The sequence below is a fragment of the Pan paniscus genome, chromosome 10 (assembly GCF_029289425.2).
Source record: "Pan paniscus chromosome 10, NHGRI_mPanPan1-v2.0_pri, whole genome shotgun sequence".
Classification (NCBI taxonomy): Eukaryota; Metazoa; Chordata; class Mammalia; order Primates; family Hominidae; genus Pan; species Pan paniscus.
Window position 1 is genome coordinate 41971289 of NC_073259.2, and position 24325 is coordinate 41995613.

A 24325-nucleotide genomic window follows, 5' to 3' on the forward strand; every position below is an offset into this window, starting at 1 on the left:
TCCTAGGGCTCATCTTGTTTTTTGACTACACCTTTTTTATTGCGTTCTGCTCTTGTTTCCAGGATGAAATATCGTCTTTTTCTGATGATATTAATAAAAGGGAGAATATTGGTATTAATTAATAGTAATTTTTTATTTTATTTTTACTTTATTTAAATAAAATTTTAATACATATTAATTTTTAAAATAATATTTTTATTTTAATATTTCCATCTTTCCATTTAGTCTCTGCTCCTAATTTTTCATTTTTTTATTTTTTGGATTGTTGTTGTTGTTTGTGGTCTGAGCTCCAATTTTTGTGTGAGGGGCTCTTCTCCAATGACTAGTGACCCATGGATGACTCACATTTCAGGGGGTGTCACTAAAGGCTGGTCGGTCACTCCATAAGCATGAATGAGGCATGTCCCCCTCGGCGAACTAAACGGTTCACATGGAGAAATCACAGTGCCAATGTTTCGGGGTTTTTCCTTTTCAGCTGGTCATGCGCAGAGAAGAATCTTCCAAATGGCTGCCTAGAATGTGCAAGCTTGGCTTCCAGCATTCTGGAAACAAAATGAGAGAAGAGGACAGAGGGGTCTCAGCATTCAGTTGTAAACCTTCACTTACTCTCTTATCTTTTCAGTAAGGTGCCTATTCCCTCAATAGGATGTACCGTACCTTGTTACAAAGACCCTCTATCTAGCCATCTCTGGAGAATAAACCTCTGCTGAGGTGAGGAGGGACAGAATTTGGCTATTCTGAGTGGGGTAGGGGATCCCAAGTTCAAATGGCTTATTAAACAGACTTCAACCAATCCTCAAAGATTTTTTTAAATCAACTTTATTGATTTAAAGTTGATTTAAAATCAACTTTACAATTTCGTCATGTCTCTGTGTACACTGTTAAATAAAACAAAATAACACATGTGGTTACCATAAGGGCCTCAGCAACTTGGGGGCTCAAGGCCTGTCCTTTATCAGTCAGGTTCAATAAGGAGACAATACCCACACCAGTTCTTTGAACAGAGTAAAGAATTATTAACTAAGGCTGGCACGGTGGCTCACATCTGTAATCCCAGCACTTTGGGAGGCAGAGGCAGGTGGATCACTTGAGCCCAGGAGTTTGAGACCAGCCCAGGCAACACTGCAAAACTCCGTCTTTACAAAAAATTAAAAAACTAGTCAGGTGTGGTGGTGTACATCTATAATTCCAGCTACTCAGGAGACAGAGGCAGGGGGATGGCTTGAGTCCGGGAGGGAGAGGTTGCAGTGAACCAAGATCACGCCACTGCACTCCAGCCTTGGTGACAGAATGAGACCCTGTCTCAAAAAATAAATACATCAATAGAATTATTAACTAGGTTTAGAGTTGTTGACTGGGTAAGTGAAAGAGTAACTAACTCTAAAATATCACAGAACTAGCAGAAGTAGCTACCATAGCTAGGGGTGAGGTGACAGAGGGAAGAAGTTAGAGGTTATGAAAACTTGGAAACTTAGAGGAGGAGCCCCTGAAACTCAAACTGTTAAGGAGGAAGCACTGCTCGGCAGGTGCTAAAAGCAGGGCCCTGTGGGCCTGGGGCCCAGAGCTCTGAGAAAGGGGTAGTACAGTACCAGTACCAGGCTGGCTGGTGCTGGCATCTCTGAGTGGGAGGGCACAATGAGGCTGATTCTCCAAGTGTAGGGAAAACTGCCAACCGGATGGCAGGGTGAAGACGCACTGCCCACAAGAACAGCAAGCAGATGGGACGCCCACAGAAAGCAACGCCTCGAAGTCTCCCTCTGGCGCCCCCTATCTGCACATCCCAGCCAGAAGCCAGCTGACAAGGCACATGTGAGCCGTAGAGTCGGCTCCAGCACCCCAAAGCTGAAAGTCTAAGTGTGGGTTTGGAGCTAGAGACAGTAACTTAGTAACTGTCACACTCATCAGCTGGCAATGCCACCTACTCTGCATCACATTTTCCCTGAGCCAATGAGACTTACCCATGTTTTTGGCATTTGCACCCATATCACCAAGGCTTCTTCAGCACAGCCCCTGAAACCATCAGCTGAGTGAGTCATGGGTTAGAGTAATTGAAACGCCCTGGTTTTGGCTTTCTGAGTGAGTCGTATAATGCAAACACCTGTGTATCTTCCATTCCTACCATCATTCCTGGTATACAGCAGGTACCCTTTAAATGTTTCTTGAATAAAGCCAAGCCTGTATTCAACTATGTGCTGATTAAACCAAGATACTGTTGCCTAAAAAAGCATCAACTATTTTTTTAGATAATAATATGCTATTACGGTTTAAGTCTGGCATTCAAATTAGGGCAACCCTTTAGAAAAACAATTTGGTTAAAAGCCATATCCATGAAGATATCAATCACGGCATTATTTATAGAGTGAGAGAAAGTAGCTCATGTGTTCTACAACAGAGGCGTGGTTAAGTTGTGAAACCATCTCTCATTAGCATAATATGTCTGCATGTAAAATCAGAGTTATGGGAATAGTGTTGTACTATCAAAAAAAAAAATACTTACGCTTTGGGAAGGCTGGATATCACAATGGGTAGAGCAGAGATTTCAGAGTCAAAGATATCCAGGTTCCAATCCTAGCTCTATCACTTATCCAAAGTGCAACTGAGACTCCCTGAGCCCTGGTTTCTTTATCTCTAGTGTCAGGAAAATGCCTGCTTCCCAGGATTATGTTAAGGATTAAATGAGAAAGAGAAAACAATCTATACAGATCTTGGTATGTGCCAGGTATTTCATAAGCAGTAAATGTTTTTATTGTCTTAAGTAAACATGGAGAATGGAAAGAGGTAGCAACATTATACTTACAATTATGCTTAAAAGAAAAACAGGTGCACTGGAGGAAAAAACTAAAATGAAATATGTTTAAATACTAAACAATGGTTGTACTGAGGGCTGGAATTATGATTGACTCCCTTTCTCTGTTCTCCAAATTATGTCATAATTCAATATATATATTGGGTTTCTGCCCCCAGCACTTGACACAGAGCTCCTAAACCCTTGTAATAGCCTGAGTGATAGGGGGGCTAGGCGCAACTTTTTTTCTAATATTTAGTCTTCAATCCCTGTTCCTGACACAGAGCTCCTAATTTCCTGGACAATAGGAGTGGGGTTTTGGTTCTAATGAGCTGACTGCCAGTGGGCTCCTGGAGAACATCAGGATAGGGGCTGGTCATAAGAAAGGTCAATGTCTGATTAGAAGCTTGGAACTTTCAGCCCCATTCCCCACGCTCTGGGGAGGAGAGTGGGGCTAAAGATTGAGTAATAATTGATAATGCTTATGTGTTGAAGTGTCCATAAAAATCCCTAAACTATGAGGTAGGAGAGCTTCCAGGTTGGAGAATGCATCCATGTGCCAGGAGGGCGGTGCCTCGCAACTCCACAGGGACAGAAGCTCCTGCACTCAGGACCCTTCCAGACCTTGTCCTATTTCCTCTTCATCTGACTATTCATGTCTGTCTTCTATAATCTCCTCTATGATAAACCAGTAAACCTAAAGAAAGTGTCTCTGAGTTCTGTGAGCCATTAAATTATTGAACCTAAGGAGGGGGTTGTGGGAACCCTGGATTTGTGGCCAAACTACACAGAGGTGTGAGTACCCAGTACTTGCGATTGGCATCTGAAATGGGAGCAGTCTTGTGGGACTGAGACTTTAACCTGCAGGCTCTCCCCTACCCTGGGTAGTTAGTGTTCAAACTAAATTAAATTGCAGGACACCCAGTTGGTGTCTGCAGAGAACTGGAGAATTGTTTTGTGTAGAAAACTCACACATTTGCTGTCAGAAGTGTTGTGCATAAATAAATGGTTTTCCTTTGCAGATGTTATTCATGAAATTTGGTACTTTAATAATGGCAAAACAGGCCAGGCACGGTGGCTCACGCCTGTAATCCCAGCTCTTTGGGAGGCTGAGGCAGGCAGATTACTTGAGCTCAGGAGTTTGAGACCAGCCTGGAGGAACATAGCAAAACCCCGTCTCCACAGGAAAAAAAAAATTAACCGGGCATGGTGGCATGAGCTTGTGGTCCCAGCTACTCAGGAGGCTAAAGCAGGAGAATCATTTGAGTTTGGGAGGCAGAGGTTACAGTGAGCCAAGATCGTGCCACTGCACTCCACCATGGGTGACAGGCGTGAAACCTTGTCTCAAAAAAAAAAATGGCAAAACATATCATTTTTAAGAAAAAGTTATAAGCAAAACATTCCAAAGATCAGGAAAAGTCATGATTCATTGGTCAGCAAAATGTCCAAAGAGCTGCCTGCCTTCCTGAATAATTTAGTACCAAAGCTATTAGTTGGGGCCAGGAAGGCAGACATTGTGCCAGGGCAGCAGCTGGGAGGGTTTTTGTCCCAGTACAGACAAGGGCACCTGTGCTGGCAGTGGTGGCTACACAGACAGACTGCTTATACACACAGGTATGATGGAAGACACACTTCTCACTAAAGGAGAAAGGATTTATAAGTATGGAAAGGGAGGAACTGAATGAACCATGTGATCATGGGTTTGGTATTGGAGTTTTCAGTGTGGACTCAAGGCCTTCAAGATAGGCAGATAGACAGATAGATAGATGGATAGATAGATAGATAGATGGTAGATAGATAGATAGATAGATAGATAGATAGATACAGATTTAAATTGTGTAGATGTATATTTACATAAACACATATACAGATATGCACATGTATTTGCTAACTCCACTGATGATTTTATTTCCTGTAGAACATTGTTTATTCAATCAATAGATTATATTTTTTCATTAAAGGTCTCATTATTTCCATGTTGCCCACCACCCAAACAAGACTTAGAGTTGCTGGTTTCGAATATTAAAGCTTAAAGGAAACATCCTTCCCCTGATTCCAGTCCAAGAATCACTGACAAACTGAACAACTCTCAAAAGCAATGAGGGGAACTAGTGCCCAGATCTCGGTTTCCATATCTCATTCTCCACCAAGAGAAACCACTGTTCCTTGGAAAGATGGCCAATGCCATGGGTGGGATAGGGAAAGCACAAGATGAGCCAGGAACATCTTGTTTTAGAAAGCAAGGGAGTGCCTAAAGAATGGAGGGGGTATGGCAAAAGGACACAGAAGCCTGCTGAAGGGGTGACCCCTTGGCCAAACAGGGAGATTTTCAGCATCAAAATAAATAATGAGGCCAGGTGCTGTCATCCCAGCACTTTGGGACACCAAGGCAGGAAGACCACCTGAGGCCAAGAGTTCAAGGCCAGCCTGAGCAACGTAACAAGACCGTGTCTTTAAAAAAAAAAAAAAAAAAAAATTAGCCCGGCATGGTGGTGCACACTTGAAGTCCCAGGTACTTGGGAGGCTGAGACGGGAGGATTGCTTGAGCCCAAGAGTTCAAGGTTACAGTGAGCTACGATCACACCGCTGTACCCCAGCCTGGGTGACAGAGCAGGACCCTATCTCAAAAATAAATTAACAAAAATAAATTAAAATTAATAAAATAAAGCCAAAATAAATCATGAGTAAAATAGGAATCCCTGAGTCTACACTAATGTAAATAAAAATATGAATAAATAAATGTAGAGAAGAGAAAGAGTTTTTTTCTTTTTCTGTACAGAAGATGCCAACTAATAAATGCAGAAGTAATAGTGGACTTGGCAACTATCACAGTAATAATTAGGCCAAGAAACATCAATGGTGCTAAAACTAGTGGGAGGAAGTTTGATGAAGATCAAGATACTTACATAGTCTCAAAGGATCTCTCCATAAAGTGCTTTTTAATTACAAAGAGGAAAAAAGTAATTTACCTCGGAGAAGCCTGGCAGACACCATCTTAATCAAGCGATCAAAGTTAACATCACCAGTAATGGAACAAATTAAGATGGTGCAGGGCCTGACAGGATGCCGTAGGAAGAAACACAGCATGGTTTCTGTGATTTTCCTACCAGAAATGCAGAATCAGAATCTATTCATGGAGAAACATCACGCAAACCCCAATTGAGGGACGTACTACAAAAAACAAGTGTCAAGGTCATGGAAATCAAGACGGAGGAACTATTTCAGATTCGAGAACGCTAACCAGACATGACAGCCGCACGCAACCCCCTGACTCCGAACTGGAACATTTTGCTCTAAAGGACATCACCGGGATAACTGGGAAAAACCAATGGGGTCTGAGGACTTGATGGCAGTAATGTATTGAGATGAAATTCCTGGTGTTAATGGCTGTGTTGTGGTTATGTGAGAGTGAGAATGTCCTTGTTTGAGGAAATACACATTAAAGTATTCAGGAGTGAGGGGCCATCAGGCCAGCAACTTACTCTCAAATGATACAGAAAAAAAAAAGTCCTTTGTACTATTCTTGCAACTTTTTCATAAGTTAAAAATTATTTCAAAGGGGAAGAAAAAGTCCCAAAACTTCATTCTGGCTGTGGCTGAAAGCTCTGAGTCTTTCTTTATCTCACTAAAGGCAAAGGCTGCAGCCAGTTCAGGTGGCCAAACCTGTTCATCCTGACTGTCTTGGGGCAGGCTGCCAGGCGTGGGCAGACAAACACCTCCCTGTGCAGGGGTTCAGGCCCGAGGCTGGCCTGGGAGGGCTGGATGCTGGCTGCAGGCCAAGGCTCCAGTGAGGAACCTCAGCACTAAGCACTCCAGGAGGAGGTCGGTCGCCTGTGGCCTCTAGGGCTTGGGATAGGAAGTGAAGCAAACCGGGACTTTTCCTATCTTCCACTGGGACCGAGACCTTCCCATCAGGCCCTGAAGTCTCAGGGAAGGAGGAGCCTAGGGAAGGGAGGAGGGGAGAGGAAGAGAGCAGTGCCTTTGCTCTCTGGTATTGTCACATTATATATATAAACACATATATATACACATATATATACACGTGTGTGTGTGTATATATATGTGTGTGTGTGTATATATGTGTGTGTATATATATATATAAAATCTAAGTCACCAGAACCTGTTGTCCTTGGCCCTCTATGCCATTTCCCCTTCACTGTTTCCCCAGCAGGGGTGGCAGGGGTCCAGCTGGTGCAGTTGCCAGTGGAACCAGGAGAGGACTGCCTTAGGAACCAGTGTTCAGTGGCCTGTCACTAAGGGTTTCTGAGGTTTGTTTTTCCCCACAGCAAAGCTGCTGCTTCACTTTTTGCATATTTTAACAGTTTCAATGTTTTCCCTGGGATAGTCCTACAAATTTCAAAAATGGAAAAGCAGTAAGCATTTGCTGATGCATGTCTTCTCCATGCAACTGTGAGCTGCTAAAGGCAAGCGCTGTGCAAACTCACTTTTCTATACACTCCCTCCCAGTGCCTAATAAGGGTCGGTCCACAGCAAGCGCTCAATGAATGCTTTGTTTCTCTGTCCAGGTGTGTGTGTCTGTGTGTGTGTGTGTTCCCGCACTGCCTTTTTCTGCATATCTGGGGGGCAAAGAGATAAGTCCCATCACCACACCACTTCCCTCCATGTTTCAGCCTGCAAAGGCTCTCTCTGAGGCACCTGATTCCTAAATAAGGTCGTTCATGTTTGTGACTGTCTAAAGTGGCGTGCTTTGTTCCTAAGAGGTGGATAAGCCATCTTTATCTTCCATAAGAAACAAGTGAGACAATGGCTCCTAGAGATAAGGAGCTGGGCACTGGGCACATGCCTAGTGTGGCTGAAACACTGACTTTTGCACCGCGCAGAGAAGCTTGTCCCCACCCCACCCCAGTCATGAGCACTGTCCATTGTACTGAACGGTCACAGTTTGCAGCAACAGCGGACAATGGACCCCTGCTGAAGAGTCAGAGGTGTAGGAAAGAGGGTTAAAATAGGAATTTCCACTCCTCAGATGTTCTCCAAAGCCTGGTGGAAAGCACATCTGGGTCCTCACTGGTGACTGCTACGATCTAGATAAAGAATAGAGGCTCTCAAGAAATCAGAGATGGGCTCTGGGCTGGCAAGCTAGATTCAGGAGCTCTCATGGAGGTGATGGGGTCCCCAGGCTGGGCAAGCTCTAGGGCTGGAGGTTCTGCCCCCAGCAGTAGTGGCAAAAGCAGCTGTGAAGGCAATGCCTTCGGGAGCTTGCTGGCCCTTTTCAGGCTGTGCTATCTGAAAAGCATCTACGCATCGTACAGCCCATGTCAACAACATTTCGGCCCACAGAGCTGGAATGCTTCATTCAGCCCCAGGGCCTTATCTTCTGAGATCCAGTTACTAGCAACAAGCATCATGATAAGGTGGCAGCCAGGCGCCTGTCTGATCCTGCCTGGGTCCGGCATCTGACCCCAGTATGACCTCCCTCCTCTCCCACCTGGGCCTGACTCATGCTTCCAGAACAGGAACTCGAGGATCCCTGCTGCCCAGCCATAACTGACTCATGGCTGGTCCAGGGGTTGCTCTGGAAGGGGCTCAGGGCAGCTGTCAGCTCTCAGGAAGGAGACACCTGTCATTTCCTGAGCACCTACCATGTGCCAGGCACCAGGCACGCCTCTGAATTTCATTGGTATAATTAACTTGAAGGGGATTTCTGATCTTTCGTAGAAAGGAGAAAAATGAGGATCAGGCAGAAGTGAATTCAAAGGCCAATCTCTTAGCGCCGAGCACAGCCAGCCACTCACCCTCAGTGCACTCCCTGGGGCCAGCCACCACCACCCCTGGGAACCACTGTTTCTTTTCTAAAATTTAAAAAAAAAAAGAGAGAGAGAGATTGGGCCAGGCGCAGTGGCTCACACCTGTAATCCCAACACTTTGGGAGGCCAAGGCAGGCGGATCACTTGAGGTCAGGAGTTGGAGACCAGCCTGGCCAACACGGTGAAACCCCATTCCTACTAAAAACTACAAAAAATCAGCTGGGTGTGGTGGCACAATCCTATAATCCCAGCTACTTGGGAGGCTGAGGCATGAGAATCGCTTGAATCTGGGAGGCAGAGATTGCAGTGAGCCGAGATCGTGCCACTGCACTCCAGCCTGGGCGACAGACTGAGACTCTGTCTCAAAAAAAAAATAGACAGACAGGGTCTCACTATGTTGCCAAGGCTGGTCTCCAACTCCTGGACTCAAGCAATCTTCCTGCCTCAACTTCCCAAAGCTCTAGGATTACAGGTGTGAGCCACCTCACCCAGCCTCACCGTTTCTTCATTCATTCCTCCATCCCACATTTATCAACGGCTTCCTCTCCTCTGCTTCATGGCCAGTCAGTCCCAGAGGGCAGACTTTGGGAAGCCCACCAGCTCTCCTGAAGGAGTCAGGCTTGCCTGGGAAAGGGGGCACTTGCACCCCAAGTCCACCAAGGCAGAGACAGGTATCCCTACTCCCTGCAACCCTCTCTCAGCCAGCGGGTGGGGCTAGCGTGGCCTCCGTGGCTGCAGAGGGGTCTCTGGCCTGGACTGCAGCATGGTCTTGGCAGCACACTCCTGCACCCAGTAGGTGCTTCGGGAGGCATCCTTGCTGTCCCCTGGCATCAGCCCTGCAGTGGGTGAGCAGGTGAGGTGGCAGGAGCAAGGAGATCACCTCTCATTCCTGTGGTTTCAGGTGCCTGGCTGATGTCAGGCCTGAGTGATGTGGCAGTGGGGGCAGGGGGTCACTGTGTCTGGGGCCTGAATGAGGGCTGAGGCTTTTCCTTAAAAGTTCATAAATCACTAAATATGTCCCCTTTCAGCACAGCCACACCCTGGGCCTGTGAGGATGCATCTCCTCATGCAGACACAGACAGCTTTCCTCAGGCCCTGCTCACTGCTCACATGTGCCTTTATGGTGCCACAGACCTTCTGGGGGTGGGGGTGGCCTCATATCCCTCACACATGCAGTGAATACACACGTGTGCACATAACTCACACAGACAGATAGTCCCTCTTGGGCACACAGGTGCATGCTACAAGCAGCCTTGTATAAGTGCCCACAGCCCCCTCCCACCTCACACATGTCCACGTGGCTTCATGCTATTCCAGTGCCCACTGGTGTCCCCAGGCACAGACAAGCACACACTTGGCAGGGCACTTAAGCTTCTCCAAGCACTCAGGGAAACACATGACTTTGTGCTATCGCACATGCTCCCAAATGTACACACTCACAAATATGCAAAGTCTGCAGGAGCCTGAATTCCATCACACACCTGCACAGTCATGTGCACTCAGCACTCACACATACACTGCGGTTCCCAGGGGTGGTGCTCACTCAAGGCAGAAGGTACACACTCAAATCATGCACACACACCAGATGCGCACGTGCATGCATGAACAACAGACTATGCCCAGGTGTCCACACAGCATTCGCACGTTCATGCCCACCAGTAGACATGTAAGTGGGACCTTCAGGACATCAGGAACGAGAGTACAGCAGGGAGGGAACTGCAGCTGGCAGGATGCTGCAATCCCCAGCCTCACCTCTGGGAGCCGCTGTCGGGTCTGCAGCCAAGCCCTTGGCTTGGAAGGGCAGGAGCCTGCCTGAGGCACAATCCCACTGGCCTGAGCCAGCAGGTGGCACAGCTCAGGCTGGACCCAGCCAGCCTCAAGGAGGGAAGAGAGGGACATCATGGTGGCTCTGGACTCCCTGCAGGGTATGGGATGAACTCTGCTGCTCAGATGGGCAGGGGCTGCAAGAAGGAAGAATGGGCAGCTTGAACTCAGGGAGCCGGGTCTGCGGTGGGGCAAGTGGATGGAATAGAACTGGAGGGTGGAGGAGGAGATGGGAAATGGAAGGGCAGGGGGTTAAGGAAGAAATAAAGGAGGCAGAGGGAAGGACTGCGGGGAGGGAGACGAAAAGGTTGAGGACAGGAGGGGAGTGAGAGAGAAGAGAAGCAGAGAAGAAAAAGTGAGGAGAGAAGAGGGGCCAGACCGGGACAGAGCAGTGCAGGGCTGTGAGGAAGGAGGTAGAGGGATGGGCACGCCCTGCACCACCAGCCACCTAGCCTCCCTGTCCTGCCAGCTCCATACCCCGTCAGGAAAGACAGGCCAGGGCTCTGCTGCCCTGTGCCCCCTCCCTTCTCCAGACCCAGGATGTCGGCATCCCTGGATTTTGAGATCCAAAAGGCAGGGCTCAACTTACCCCACATGGAAGACAGTGACTCACACAGATGAGCCTGCTAGAGCACCTTTTCCAGGAGCAGAGACCCACAAGGGTGGACGGGGGCTTGCTTTCCCCTCTCCTGGGGCTGGCAGGAACACCCCACTCTTACCCCAACTCACAGTGATCGCCGGAGGGTGGTGCACTCTGCTCCAGCACCTGCCACCTGCCTAACACGCACTTGGGGACAGCTTCCAATAGGATGCAAGTGGCAGACAAAGGTACCCCAGGAGGGCAGGTGGGGGAGGGTGAGAAGCACTGGGGAATGGGCACCCCTCATCTCCCACAGGCTCAGCGGCTCCCTCAGGACAAGGAGAAAGCTGGGAACCCTAAGACAGAACTGGAGGTTCTCGTTGCCTAAATCTCTCCTGGCTTGCTGCACATGGAACCCATTTCTTCCCATTCAGGGCTCTGCAGAGGCAGAAGATGAACAGTAAAATGCAAAGATCTGGCAACCTTCAGAGCTGGGTGAGTCCTGGGGTCCTCACCCCATTATGCCTAAGCTACAACCCCATATTCCCTGTCCTCCCAGCCCTGGGGGCCCTGGTCCCACTATGCAGGGGTGGCTCAAAAGCCCAATGAGCTGGAAGGGTCTGAGAGAGCACCCCATGTAACAAGGGAGGGGAGGCAGCCTTGGACCTGGGATCTTGTTTGCGGCTCTTTATCATGGACACACTCCTAGAACTCCCCAGTCCCTCCACCTCCTCCTGAAGTACTCCAAGAGCTGGTCAACACCGAGAGCCCACCTCAGGCTGTGGCGCGGCTCTTGGTGGGGCCTGGTGGGTCATGGGCTTGCCTCTCCCATAACTCAGGGCCCAGTTGGAGACACCGTGACTGTTCACTAATCAGATACCTGAGTGTATAGGAGAAAGGCCTTGCCCCGTCTATTCTTCAGATGAGAACACTGAGGCTCGGCGAGGCAACAAGTCTTTCTGAGGGCCAGTGGAGCAGACCAGCCTGGGAGGCCTAAGGGAAGTGCTGGCAGAGCTGAAGCCGCAGTTCCCCTGCCTGGTCTTGCAGTCCAGCCCTCCACCTCACCCTTCCCCCTCCCTCAGCCCTGCCCTGGGCTCCAAACTCCGACCTGATGGAGTCCCCACACCCTCTCACCTGGGCAGGCCCACCTCAGACTGCCTGCTCCAGACCCACACACCCCATCCCCTCCTCCCTCTGCAGGAGCATGCCCCTGCCATCACTCCCTTGCTCCATGAAACCCAAAGGCAGACCCCTCGCAATCCTCCCCATTCCCATAGCACTGCAGCCCCTGCATCTGACCACATCCCTTCCTGCTTAAAACTCTTCAACAGCTCCCAGCTTCCCTTGGAACAGAAAGCTCACTCCTCATGTCAGCATTCAAGAGCCCCGCATACTTTTCTGGCTTCATCTCCAGCCACTGTCACCCCCTACCATCACCTCCACCCGACCCTCTTAACACCCTGGTCTGCTCTCCAAACACACAACTGCTTGCATGTCCCTGGCTCAGCCTACAGGGCCAGCTATGTCTTACCCTTACAAAACTTCACACGGCCATTCTAGAGAGGCCAAGTGCCCCCCTCAGGGCTCCCGTAGCCCCCAGGCTTCCTCCCTTCCTGGTGCGTATCCTCTGTGTGCTTGTCTGAATCCTCCTCTAAACTGTAACCTCTCTGCAGGCAGGGGCCCAGCCAGCCTTGCCAAATGATTGTCCTCTGCACCCAGCACACCCGTGAACACCTAGTAGGTGTTAAAGAAACACTGTCTAACATTAGGCTCTAATTATTTCATTGATAGTGTGGTCTGGCTCCCCACTCCATCCGCATGGGCCGAGGAGACACTCAGCCGGGGGTGGGGAAGCTGTCAGTCAAGTTCCCCTCAGCTCCCACCTCCATGTTCCCTCTCTGGGGGACGGGCCTGCCCCCACCATGGGGTTCCAGAGCAGTGGTAGGCCCACCACAGTGCCTGAGGCCCCAGGGACTGTCCCTGGGAGAAATGGCTTAACATCTTGTCAACACCAACCTCCCCAAGCTCCTTAATCACTTCAGACACTACACAGCTGATGGGTGAGCAAGAGGACCTGAGACCTCCCCCATCCCCTCTCCACCTGCCTACAGGTCCCTGGGGCCTCTGCAGAACCACCCAGAAGCCCCAAATTGTGACATCACCAGTTCAACAGCCTTCCCCACTCCCATAACTTCCTGAAACAGCCAGAGCGAGAAGATGATGCATGTGAGCCCTGCCCTTGGGAAGCTTCCAGGTTGGGAAATGAGGAATGAGCCTGACACCCAGGGCCCAGAGAGACCCAGGGCAGAGGCAGGCCAGGAGGCAGACACGCGCTGCTGGGTAATGAGGACAGCACCAGTAATCACGGCTACTCCTTGTTAAGTACTTACTAAGTGCAAGACTCCAAGCTAAGCAATTAATAGACCTTTTCTTGTTTAATCCTTACCACAATTCCATAGGGTGAGTATAATCCTTATTTTATAGATTGAAAAAGGAGGCTCAGAGAGATCTAGCAATGTGTGCAGCATCACACAGCTAGTCAGTGGTAGAGCTGGAATTTCAATCCAGATCTGCCAGCTGCAAAGCCGGTGCCCTTTCTACCCCACTTCAAGCTCTAGGTAGGGGTTTGTTACTTCCCTTCCAAAAAGCCTCATGGAAGCCCCATTACCAATAACATAAGCCTCTCACAGCTGAGGCTCCCCCAGTTTGACCCCTGCCTGCCTTCTCACCACTTTTCCCAACACACCACCATCACACCTTAGATTTTAACACTGCCGTTTTTGAAGTTTACCCCTCTGAGTCTTGGCTTCTGCTGTTTACTCAGGCTCAAAAGCCAGCCCCACTTTACAGATGACAAAACAGAGGACTAAGAATGTGAAGTAAGTAGCCCAAGGTCACGCAGCTAGAAAGCAATTGAGCCTGGTTAGAGCCCAGGTCATTAGAGCATCAAGTAATCAAGCATTAATTTGTGTTACAGACAATTAGGGGATGAGAATTAGCAGGACTTGTCGCTAATGGTGCAGAAGAAGTTAGGGGAGAGGAATCAGGCAGGTTCCAGAGTGAAGGAGGGCCAGGATAGGCCTTGAGAAATGAGCAGGTTCTGAAAGGGGAGGGCATGAGAAAAGTACAGAGATGACAGCAAAGAGAGAGAGAGAGGAAGGTACAGGGGGTTGTCAAAATTAGGGAGAGAATGTGGAATGGTGAAGAGAGCTGTGACTAGGAGTTAGGAGACCCGGCTGCATCCCCTCAACTTCCTGTGTGATATTGGGCAGGGAAGGCCCTTCCCTCTCTGGGGGGTGCCTTGTATATCAATGAAGGATAGATGCACCTAGGTGGTCTCTGGGGTCCCACCTGGCCCTGACATCCAGGAATTTGTGTGTGTGTGTGTTGCTATTGGATCTTGAAACACAGAATCTGACCCCAGGCCCTGACACGGGGCACAGGCTTGGACACCAAGGGCAGACAGGGCCAGCTGCCAACATGACACCTGACAGAGAGCACCCGAGGGCTGTCCTCAGCCACACACAGTCATTCATGCACCCCTTCTCCCCCTGCATCCGTGCTACTAAGCATGTGTGGACTCGCTACAGTGGATCCAATCCTGTGGAAGCTGGAACGCAGCAGGGACGAACGAGTCATATCAAGGAAAGGCGTTTATCCTCAAGGAAAGGCAAAGGGAATGGAGGTCCTTAGAGAAGGGGCAGAGAAAAGCTCCTGAAAGTAAGGGTGGAGTTTTCCAGATTGGAATACATGGTCTGCCAAATTGGAGGACATTTGAGGAAAAAGAATGGTCCCCAATCAAGACAGCACTGCATCCGAACATAAAGTACCTTTCAGACCATCAGCAAAGGAAACAGTCCTCTCTGGGGGGGCCTGTGCTCACAATAACAGACACTGCTGGAGATCTCAGAGCCCGTGGAGGCAGAAGATGCCTCACTAAAGACTGTGGACACACATATCTGGGCACACACACATGATGCACACACAGGTGCTCACACACAAGCCTGAACAGAGACCCCACCGTGGGCTGTCCATCCTCCCACTTCCCGACTGAGCTGGTAAGCAGCTCTCCCTCTCCAGGAAACACGCCCCTCACGTGTTGATGACATGCAGCCCTGGAAGTCAGAACGTCTTGCTGTCTCACCTCGATCCCTCTTGCTGCCATTCTGATGTGCTTGCTTCTTTTCTGACTCAAGAGATGCCAAACAGAAACAGTCCCACCCACCTCTGCGTCCTGACTTTCACCCTCTGGAACATGAACTCAGCTCTTACCTTTCCTATATGTTTGACCTCCATACCCCTGTCTTATTCACAACTGAATGCTAAATGATGGATCATGGGCACTTGGGAGCCCACGTGATCCTCCAGTGGCCAGCCTCACTGTACCCTCCAGATTTATCCCACAGCTAGAAGCTCAGCACAAGCACCAGCTCCTCTGCTCACTGGCTGCAAAAGCTCCGCCTGAGTTTCTGTGCTCTACAAGGTTATGGTAAAGATTACATGAGAACTACCTGCAAAGCACTTAGCACAGAGCAGGGCACAGAATAAGCCCTCGATGATGAATAATACACTTATTATTAATATTTGTTCCTAATTTTAACTCCCTCTACCTTTATCCCACCATCCCATAGGTTGAGTAGGAAGTCCTTCTTGAAGTCTAATCTCAAGAATTCATGCCATGGATTGGGCCAATGTTCCACCTTTATTGGAGTCTGGGGACTTAGGTGGAAAAGGCAGAACTGGCTGGTTGGAGGAGCCACCTCCCTGCAAGGGGCCAGGAGGGAGATTACAGAGGCGCCAAGCCCAGAGCTCCAACATGCACCTGCCACAGCTCCAGGGAAGATCGGGGGCCTGCCAATTTACCCCGCCCCATGATCTCATGGCTGTGTGCGCCAGGCACTGGCTCAGGGAGCAGGTACTGACAGCAGGGCCCGGGCAAGAAGCCCAAGACAAGACGGAAAGGCTGTGGAGAGCCGGCAACAGAGCTGTCCCCATGGGGCTCAGACACGAGCTTCCTCCGGCCTCCACGTGTGGCCTTTAGCTAGTGACTCACCATCTCTGTCCCTCCTTCCAGGCCCTTCCATGCTCCCCAGTAGCCTCCCCGTGCTGCCCCCTCACCCCAAAAGACAATGGGTGAGGGGAGGAGAGGCTCTCTTCCTCGCCAGGGGCCAGTCCCTCCCCTGCATCTCTTTCTGCTGACCCTGAACAGGACACCCTTGTTTTAAAGCACAGGAAGTTTGCTGTGCAGGAGATAGGTGGCCAAATGCTGTCACTCCTGAGGCTGCTGCAGGCATGCACCTAAATGCCAGCTGTAAAGGGACTATAATCCCCAAAGAGATGCCTCTCTCTCTCTGTTTCAGCGTGTCCGTAGAGATCAGACAGACCAGGAGTCAACCCCAACCGCAAGGTCTCCTGTATCTTGACCTTCAACCTCTCCTTCCCCAGCTAATTCCTGGATATGTCTCTCCCCAAATTATCCCCTCCACCCACCCCAAAATCCACCATTGGGGATCCAAAGACCCTCCCCTGAGCCTGGCTGGACAGGCTGCAGCTTCTGGAACACAGCATGGGCAGGCCTGGCTAGCAGCCCCAGGTGAAGGGGCCATCTGGTCCTACTGGACCACCAGGGGCTCCCTTTGCCTTCTGATTACAGGAAGAGGACTCCACATGGCCCAGAGTTCTGCCCTCAGGGTGCATTATCTGCTCCCCATCTCACTGTATGCTCTCAGGCCTTCAGCTCCAGCGCAGCCAGACACACGTGCCTCCTTGTCCCCACCAAGGGTCTCCTCACCTAGGTCCTACCCCTTCCAGCTTCCTGGCCCTACTTCCTCACCTACCCTTCCTGCAGGGAGCCACCTGGGCTCTGCCTGTCTCTCCCTCTGCAGCCACCACCCTAGCACTAGAGTCCAGGTGCCCCTGCTGCTCCCACCTCAGACCTTGGTCTGAGAGACACCAGCCTCCCCCACCCTCAGGGAATTCCTCAAAAATCAGAAACATCATGACCTGGGTCCATCCACCCTACACACACACACACACACACACACACACACACACACACACACCACACACATATACACGCTCTATCCTCCCTTCCCAACCCCTGGCCCCCACCTCCCTCTCTGTAAGGAAACTGGGGAGACTCAAGTCCCCTCCAGCCCAGGAGCTCTGTGAATCTGAGGTTTCTCTCCACGGCCTCAGGTCCGGGCTTCCGCCCCGGATGCAGCCGAGTCTGGAAGCAGGCTGACCACAGGGTACACACACTCCTGACTGGCCTCTGGCTCCTAAGGAGGAGGATGGCTGGCCTTGGTAGCACTCCCCACTCCACTTCCCAGAATCTCCCTCAGCCCCACCTTGGCAGAAGCCACACTCCCCTCTTTTCTCTCCCCAGCATCTCACAGAGAAGATACTTGGATGAGCCACAGGCCAAAACTGGGCCAAAGCCCTGGAGAGGGGGACCTGGCTCAAGGCCACACCACATTTCCATGTCATTTTCCAGTGGCACCAACTGAGCTGGACAGGTGTGTGGCTGGACAATCCCCACCCAGGAGGCAGGGCAAATTCCCAGAGTACCAGGTCACTGAGCCGTCTCTGGGGTACGGCTCCCAAGGACTGGCTGGTTCTGGAATGATGCCGCTAGGATGCCAGATGCCAGCTGCTCCCCCTGCCTGCCCCAGCCTCAAAGAAAGCCTTGTCCCTCCCAGACCATCACATACTCCCCGCTTTTGGAAGCCTTCCCTGGCCAACCCCACCCAACTTTTACCACTTACTATACCACTTACTTCGCGTCCCCTCGGCACTTAGATCCCAAGTTACCCTGTACTCATTTGCCCTTATTTATGTATTACTTTTCAGATGTTCTCACAGAGCTACACATGCCACAATCATCACTAGTTGCGAGAGTCTCCAGTGTTCATTAAGCCTATTTTGCTGGAAGTTTAGTCCCTGGAGGATTAGTCCCTGCCCTTAAGGAGTGCCAAAGAAGACTTTGGAATCTAAGTCACATCTCCCCTGCTGCAATTTTTTCCTCTTGATAATCAAGGAATCTCACTGATAAAACTCTCAACGAGGAGCAGCTCTCCCCATGAGCAAGTTCTTGCCTTCATTGCCAGGGAGGCCCCAGCTAAGGGCATACTGGGAAAGGAATCTCTGGGGAGTACCTGGAAGAGGTCAGCTTCTCCTCAAAGGAAGCCTCTCCAGCTGGTGTACTGCAAAGCCTTCCAAGACCAAGTTCCCTCTTCCTGGCCTCTGGAACCAGCCTGTGTGCCAGCGCTGTGTCCCCAGTAACACACATGAGTCTCTCCCTCAGAAGCCACAGAACGATGCAGAGAGAGACCAACCCAGGATTGATTCTCAGCACTTACTAATTGTGTGGACATAACTGCTCTGGACCTCAGCCTTGCTGTCTATAAAATGAGCACCGTTTTTATAGATATGAACACTTTAAGAGAGTCATAAAGATTGAAGTTGATCTGTGCTGCACCTGGCACAGAGGCCTCCCTCAGTAAATGGCAGCCACTGCTATTGGGGTGCCCCAACACCCCTTGCCCCTGCCCACCATTAGCTTTCACTTAGGCCCACACTGAGGGTGTGGCTGTTGTGTTGGGGGAAGGAAAAAAACCATGCCTGGGTTGCAGGGCCCCCACCCCCAACTGGTCTGCTTTTGTGGGAAGCATTTTCTGATGCCCTGGCCCTACCCGTGGGCTGGTTGACTAAGTGTCCAGCATCATGAGGAAAAGAGCAGGGTTCAGGGACAGCTTGGTTCAGCCCTGAAACTCATCTGGGCCTAGGTCCAGATGAGAGGCAAGCCTGGGAGGCCTTCCGTTGTACCCTTGCCTGTCCTGCAGCACCCTCTAGCCTGCAGGCCACTCCTGGGTGGCATAGCACCTTGGATGTCAGGTGTGGGCCTTCCCAGGCACATGGCATGAGGGGGCACTTCTGTGGGTTGTTGGGGGCAGGAAGGGATGTGTCTCCAGCTGGATCTGGGCTCTCGCATTTTGGGGCCCAGCCATGCCAGGACAGCACACATGGGTGCTTAGTGCGAATCTCATGATGGAGCAGAGGAGGAGAAAGGCAAAACCAGGGAGTCCCCAGGCCCCTGCTTCTGCCCCGCCCAGAGACAGTGGAGCAGGTGTCTCCAGCTTCTTAACCTCAACGCACAGTAAGAAATACATTTTACAGCAACCAATAGACACATACATTTACAAAACGATACTCTGTAATGCACTGGGCTGGTTTTCTCTCCTCACGCCCCTCTAGTGAGTCACAGATGAGTCCCACTATAAGTAATGTAAGCAAGCCACAGTCCCTGGCTGGCAAGTGAGGGAGTGCCCCACCAGGACAGGGACACTGAGGCAGCAATGAAAACAGCCAGTGCAACCACTCCTTCCTTTTTCCCCCGCTCAGACCCTCATGGGTGAGGAGAGAAGCTGCCAAGCCGAGGACTCCATGAGAAAGATGCCGGAGCTGCCCCACTCCGCAGCAGGCGCTTCCCCTGGATTCTCACTATCCTCACGACAGCCATGAGCACCAGCAGTTGTCTGTTCCATTTTGGAGAGGAGGCAATGCAGGTTCAGAGGCTTTAAAAAGATTTACTGTGTGCTTGCTGTGTGCCGGCAACGTTTATATGGTTTATATAATGCTGAATGGTTTATATAATGCTCAGCGCTTACCTATTCCCCAGAGCAGCCCTAGGGAGCAGGTACCACTGCATCTGCATTGGCAGAGGAGACCGCAGCTCCCCCAACCCCCGGCTCAAGGTCTCACGGCCAGTTGCAGGCCTGCATCTCTCAACCCAGAACACCTTTAAGGAGTCCCTCCTGCCCCAGGCAGAGTCCTAGGCTTCCCTGCAGATCCAGGTAAACTTCAGGTAGGAGGAGGCCTGCCTGTAAGTGGGGAACATCAATGGGAAGGAACAGATTGAAAGCCAGAAGAGAATATGAAGAAATGGCTGTGGCTGTGGGCTCACAGAAAGGGGGCAGCCCCCTTGCCCAGCTCTCCTCCATAATCCAGAGGCTATTTTAATTTAATGTTGATCATAAAAGAAATATTGACGGTGTGGCTGAATCAGGCTCCGCTGTGGCCTCCACGCAGGCAGCCTGCTCTGGACCCTGTGGTTCCCTGGCTACTCCAGACCCCCTCGCTCCCCAAGGTCAGCTGCAGATCAGAGCTTCCTGGGCACAGAGAGCCCTGCTCAGAAGGGACATCTCCATTCACAGAGGTGAGACGGCCTGAGGGTTTCACAGTGGAAAGGAAAGCCCTGTCTTTGGAACCTGATATGGATCTGGCTGCCAGGGTCCAGGGTCACCTGTGGGGAGGGGCAGCAGCCGCCCAGCTCTGCCAGAGACAGAGGGCAGGGCCAGACCTGGGGCTTCCCGCCCAGGATGCCATCAGCCAGTTGAAATTCCAGCCCACGCCGGCACCCTGAGGGCTGTCGGGGAGGGGTGGGATTTATGACTTCCCCACCCCCCCCGCAACACCCCAAAGGGAAATGTGTTGAGCTGGTCAACATCTCTCTGGTCACAGGGCCAGTGCTCCTGAGGCTCCTAAATAATGGGGCAGGAGCCAGGTCATTAGGCAGGGGAGACTGTCATTAGTGCGGGTGATGCCACCACCGCTCAGACAATGGCAAACAGTCATTAGCGGCTGTGTCACAGGGATGAGGCAATGCTGGATGGCTGGGGGGTGGCGCTTCCCCAGCCACACACTCACACACACACGCACATATTCACACACAGAGGAGGAAGTAGTCATGCTCAAACACTCACTCCCACAAGGACATCTAGAGACACACGCATCCACACGTGGGGGCATGAGTGGGTGTGTCTGCACACTCACATGCTCACATGTCCACACACATTCACATGCAGGGTGTGAGGAGGCATGTGCTCCCACGTGTTCACACAGTCACATACAGGAGAATGAGCAGACAGCCGCATTTGCACACTCACATGTTCACACAGAGGAATGAGTGAGCACAGGGTGCAGGGAGACATGTTCACACACAGTCACAACAAATTCACACACACACACAGGCATACTCGCATGCTCACGTTTCCAGACTCACACGCAGGGGCTGAGAGACATATTGCCCAGAAAGGGCCACAGTGTCTGGGACACCCCCCACCCACACACACCGCAGGGGCAGGGCCCTCGGATCCTCCCCACACCAGGCACCCAGACACCCCCTACCCTGAGATAGCCACACAGAACCTCAGGGGCCCCCCGAGGAGAGACCCAAAGACACCCCCTCATCCCACCCTCCCCCTGCATCAAATGATGCAGCAGCCAGGAAGGAAAAACCCAGTGAAGCGTGGAGGCAGCCAGGCTGCGTGGACCTTGGCAGAGGCGGTGTCAGCTGTGCCGCCGCAGTGCTCTCCACACTCCCAGCTCCGACAGCCAGCACAGACCTGCCCCCAACATGAACCCCCAAAAAATGGGCTGCTGTAGGCGTGTTTCTCTGCCCGCCTCCCTGTGGGAGAGGGACAGGAAGCGGGAGGCTGGAGTTGGAGGAGGGGGGGAGTAGAGCAACTGAAACCCAGCCCCTGGCCCTGGGTTGAATCTTCTCTCCCGTCCTCACCAGGCTTTCCCCCCGCCAAGCTATGGAGCCGCCCTTCAGAAAACACAGGCAGGGAGTGGGACAAGAGGCAGAGAAAGTGGCAGGCACAGCCACGCCAGGCCAAGAGAGCAGCCTGGAACCCAGCCCTCCACTCTGGGTTCAACATCTAGCTCCACCACTTATCAGCTGGTAGTATTAGCTTCCTGCGGCTGCTGTAACAGATTTCCAGAATTTAGGGGCTCCACGCAACACAACTCTATTTCTTCATTTAAATAAATCTTACTGGCTGGGCGTGGTGGCTCATGCCTCTAATCCCAGCACTTTGGGAGGCTGAGGTGGGAGGATCACTTGAGGTCAGCAGTTCAAGACCAGCCTGGGCAATATGGTGAAACTCCATCTCTACTAAAAATACAAAACTTAGCCAGGTGTGGTGGCACGTGCCTGTAGTCCCAGCTGCTCAGGAGGCTGAGACATGAGAATCATTTGAACCCAGGAGGCGGAGGCTGCAGTGAGCCGAGATCTCACCATTGTACTCCAGCCTGGGCGACAGAGCAAGACCCTGTCTCTAAATAAATAAATAAATCTTACTTACCACTGCAGCTCTGGAGGCCAGAAGTTCAAAACAGTCTCACTGGCTGAAATCAAGGTGTGGGGCTGCAGTCCCCCTGGAGACTCCACAGGGGAACCCATTTTCCTGCCTTTTCCAGCTTCCCACATCTGCCTACGTTCCTGGGCTCCCTTCCATCTCCCTCACACCACCTCAGTCTCCTGCCTCCCTCGTCCAGTTTAAAGGACCCTAGTGATGACACTGGGCCCACACAGACAATCAGGATAATCTCTCCACCACGAGATCCTTAATCCCATCTGCAAAGTCCCTTCTGCCATGTAAGGGAACATGTTCATGGGTTCTGGGGATTAGGATGTGGACATCTTTGGGAGGCTGTTATTCTGCCCACACTGAGACAAGTCATTTAAGCTCTCAGAGCCTCAGCATCTTCAACTGTAAACTGAAAATATCTCCTCCACATGGGTGGCCATGGGATTTGGAAAGCCACGTGAGTCCTCAAAGCACTGCGCCTCTCACCCGGGCCACCTCAGTCAGCAGCACTGCCCTCTCCAGCTGGGGCTTCCTGAGGATGGCTTTGAAGCAGTGTGCAGCAGGAGGGGGACCCCTGAGGCCAGTGAAGGGGTCCGCGTGGACTTGGGCAGGGGTCGACAGTTGGGGTAAGGACTGGGGGCAGCGGGCGTCCATGGGGGTTCCCTGGATCTGGGCGGCAATGAGCCTGTGGTGAGGGGAGCCACCCTGAGCTGAGGACACAGCTGCAGTGACCCAGCACTCAGTCTCCTGAAATGGGCTGCTGTAGGCGTGTTTCTCTGCCCGCCTCCCTATGCGAGAGGGATAGGAAGCGGGAGGCTGGAGTTGGAGGAGGAGGGGGAGGAGGGCAACTGAAACCCAGCCCCTGGCCCTAGATTGAATCTTCTCTCCCGTCCTCACCAGGATTTCCCCCCCGCAAGCTGTGGAGACACCCTTCAGAAAACACAGGCAGGGAGCCGCCCTTCAGAAAACACAGTGGGTGCTGCTCCTGTTTATTCCTGCCCTCCCCTCCCTCATCTACTGCCATCTGTTTGCAGGGCCCCAAGGCCAATGGGCAGGCAGAGGCCCCAGACCAGCCTGCTATTACCCTGGTAAGTGCAGACTGCAGAATGATGACCCAGGCAGATAAACCCCACATAGAGGAATCACCTGCTGGAAAACAGTCATTAGCCCCAGATCCCTCCTGGCACTGTTTGCCCTCTCAAAAGGTAGCCAGTGGCCGCTCAGAGAGGAGCTGGGGTCATTGGATTCCCACCAGCCGGCCCTGCTCCATCCAGCAGCCCAGGCCGGGGCCCAGTCCTGAGCCCATCTACGCCCACTGGCCCAGCCCGCCCACTCCCTCTGCTCCTCACCTCATCTCCATTGGCTGCCCTTCCCCAGCCCAGCCCAACCCCAGCTCTTATCCCACCCAACAGAGGGACTGCAAGGCCGGGGAGTGGCAGGGCTTCTGGAGATGCTTATTTGGAAGTCCAACTAGCTCCTCTGAGCTTCAGCTGCTGCCTTTATCTGGCCCGATAATAGACCGAAACCATATTCTGCTCCCTGTTAAGCTATCTGTGAGCCTGCCAGGGTGGCAGCAGCACTCTGGGTGCTGAAGGATGAGGTGGAAAATCTGGGCGCAAGCCCCATTCCTCTGCAAAATGGGAGTGCAGCAGCCCCATGCCTGCCTGCTGGTGCTGAGGAGATGGCATTGGTCACATGAGCAAGCACCTGCTGTTATCCTAGGCACTGATGCTTCCTCCCTGAGACACGGTGGGCAAGGCTGGCCCCCGACTGGCCTTTCACAGACCAATGGCCTTGGAGACTCCCCGCCTCTCACGGCATCAAGGAATCCCCAACAGGTGCTGAAGGAAGCATATAGAAGGATGGGGAGGGGAAAACACAGCTTCCTGCACATCGTAGATCTCTGATAAATAGGTGCTGAATGCTTAACGTTCAGCCACGGAGCTCCCACTATATGCCAGGCACCGTGCTCAGTGCTGGAAATACCACACACCACAATAGATGAAGCTGCCCTTCTCCAGATATGTCCTGAGCCTCCTAGACAGCCACTGAGGACCCCTGGATGGACAGAACATCCCTGCATGGCAGGCAGACTGCAGGCTGGTGGCTCCCCGCCCTATGTCAGTTGGAGCAGTGCTCAGCGCCACCCTGGGCCACTGCCACCCTGGCAGGCCCACAGATCACTCAACAGGGAGCAGACTATGGTTTCGGTCTA

The 24325-nt window shown here is 51.7% G+C and overlaps 2 long non-coding RNA genes across 2 annotated transcripts; one reads left to right on the plus strand and one right to left on the minus strand.

Moving 5' to 3' along the window:
* Nucleotides 1–108: 108 nt before the first annotated feature.
* LOC103783747 (uncharacterized) lies at nucleotides 109–22818 on the minus strand. The gene is made up of 2 exons (XR_004665682.3): nucleotides 22105–22818; nucleotides 109–542 (listed from the first exon to the last, which is right to left on the minus strand). It is a non-coding gene; the product is annotated as an uncharacterized LOC103783747 (long non-coding RNA).
* Nucleotides 13155–19166, plus strand: LOC130540703 (uncharacterized). The gene is made up of 4 exons (XR_008954697.1): nucleotides 13155–13417; nucleotides 15589–15872; nucleotides 17346–17475; nucleotides 17810–19166. It is a non-coding gene; the product is annotated as an uncharacterized LOC130540703 (long non-coding RNA).
* Nucleotides 22819–24325: the final 1507 nt, after the last annotated feature.